Here is a 2,500-nt window from a genome sequence, read left to right on the forward strand (position 1 = left end):
CCCTCTCCGGAATCGAACCCTGATTCCCCGTTACCCGTTACAACCATGGTAGGCGCAGAACCTACCATCGACAGTTGATAAGGCAGACATTTGAAAGATGCGTCGCCGGTACGAGGACCGTGCGATCAGCCCAAAGTTATTCAGAGTCACCAAGGCAAACGGACCGGACGAGCCGACCGATTGGTTTTGATCTAATAAAAGCGTCCCTTCCATCTCTGGTCGGGACTCTGTTTGCATGTATTAGCTCTAGAATTACCACAGTTATCCAAGTAACGTGGGTACGATCTAAGGAACCATAACTGATTTAATGAGCCATTCGCGGTTTCACCTTAATGCGGCTTGTACTGAGACATGCATGGCTTAATCTTTGAGACAAGCATATGACTACTGGCAGGATCAACCAGGGAGCTGCGTCAACTAGAGCTGAGCAGCCGGCCGCCCGGGAGTGTGTCCCGGGGGCCCGCGCGAACACGCAAGCGTCCGCTCAATCATTCTGCAAACAGGAGGAGGCTGAGCTCCCCTGCACAATACACCTCGAAACCCTCTCAGGTCCCGGCGGCGCGCAGCGCCGTCCCAAGTACTTGGTCGGGTTCGAGAGAGGCGCAATCGCCCGGAGTTAGGCGAGTAGACGCTTTCGGTGCGACCACCCGTGCTCCCAACTGAGCTTGCCGCTGCCGACAGAGGCCCGGGAGCGTGCTGTCGTGGCATTGCCGGCGGGAGACAACACGCGCCACCTACGGTGACCGGCAGCTCCAACGCCAGCGCCACAGAAGGACAAAAGCCCCACTTGGGTGCCGAAGCGAACTCTCCCAGCACAGCGCACGCGCCAACACATCCGCACAGCTGCGATACAAACCACCAGCGAGAACCGCTGGGGCGACCGAGCAGCAGACGGCGTCGCGGCGCCGAGCGCCGGGCGGCAGCGCATCCTCAACGCACACAGTCCTCAATCGGACCAGCACACTGAAGATGTCCACCGCGCTTCGCACCGGGCCCGCGAGGACCTACTTTGGCCGCACGGCGCCGCGCGCAGGGTGCGCCGGCGCGCAGCTGCGACGCCTGCCGCGTCCGTCGGCCGGCGCGCCTGCCACTGGCCGCCCCCACCAGCCGGCTGTAGCGCGTGCGCCCACGCACCGCGCGGCCAGCACGCCGGGAGGCGCCCCCTCACCGGCCGGGGACGGTCCCACCCAGCCACCGCCGCGTATCGCTTCACACCCAGATGCCGTTCAGTTTCGTCGGCATGGTGGGTATCGCTGGAACAACCGGTTAGTACCTCAACCTATCGTCGCCATCACCGATTCACCCCTAGCGAGAACAACCGCACCACAACAGGTTACCATTTGTTCATTTGCGTAACTTCACCAGAAAACGCAGGCGTCCATCGCCATTTGCAACTTCCACGATTATTGCATGCCTGTGTCAGGTGTCACGCCACACTACGTCTGCCCACATACACGCAACAAAATGTGCACGCCTAGACAATACGTGGAAGGTGGCCCCCGTACGTATGCGATGTCCATTGCTCGAACGACTGTCAACCGGCCTCTGTAGCATGTCGCAGATATGGAACGCGGTGCACCATGCCATCACGGTGTGTGAGGAGAGACGACTAGGTCCGAATACATCAACAGACAGCTCATGCTGATCGCCATCCACGGCGTCCGTTCCTCCCACACGTCTCTATGGCGTACCACACTGCAATCCAGCTCTCATAGGGAGACGACACGTAGCTGCGTGCACAATATTTGCACTGTATGGTCCGCCGTTTTTGGGCGCAGTCGTTGTACGGTCACACATGTGCCACGATGTATCATTCAGTACATAAGGACGAATGTGCAGTACAGATTGTGGTTTACGCGTACGACATTAGCGGACAGTTGACACAGGCCGCACCACAACGTAGCCTGAGTACGTCGCATGCGGAGGGCATTGAACATGCAAAGTTCTCACCAACCAGCTTGCGAAGGCAGGGGGCAAGGTGGGGACGTGGGGAGGGGCGGCATGTACGTCCTGCTGCCATCCACATTACAGTGTACAGCAGGAGCATGTGGAAAGTGAGCAAGACTTGCAAGGTGTTTAACATGAAGCGATACACAGGGGAGCGGGGAGTGCGAGTAGCGAACTATATTGCGAGGGTTGCGGGTGGGCAACACTACACTAATTGAACGAGTCGTATAACAATTACAGAGCAGGTTTAGGCGACAACGTGGGTTACGTTAGGCGACAACGTGGGTTAGGTTAAGGCACGACGTGGGTTAGGTTAAGGCACGACATGGGTTAGGTTAAGGCACGACATGGGTTAGGTTAAGGCACAACATGGGTTAGGTTAAGGCACAACATGGGTTAGGTTAAGGCACAACATGGGTTAGGTTAAGGCACAACATGGGTTAGGTTAAGGCACAACATGGGTTAGGTTAAGGCACAACATGGGTTAGGTTAAGGCACAACATGGGTTAGGTTAAGGCACAACATGGGTTAGGTTAAGGCACAACATGGGTTA

General features: G+C 57.4%; 1 non-coding gene across 1 annotated transcript in view; it reads right to left on the reverse strand.

Annotated features, from left to right (window-relative positions):
- The window catches only part of LOC124726697, a 1,909-nt gene extending 1,502 nt beyond the window's left edge, over positions 1–407 (reverse strand). The window contains exon 1 of the ribosomal RNA XR_007006812.1: positions 1–407. This exon is cut by the window's left edge and continues 1,502 nt beyond it. This is a non-coding gene — a ribosomal RNA (small subunit ribosomal RNA).
- Between the last annotated feature and the right edge of the window lie 2,093 nt (positions 408–2,500).

This window comes from Schistocerca piceifrons, unplaced genomic scaffold (genome assembly GCF_021461385.2).
Source record: "Schistocerca piceifrons isolate TAMUIC-IGC-003096 unplaced genomic scaffold, iqSchPice1.1 HiC_scaffold_1063, whole genome shotgun sequence".
Lineage (NCBI taxonomy): Eukaryota > Metazoa > Arthropoda > Insecta > Orthoptera > Acrididae > Schistocerca > Schistocerca piceifrons.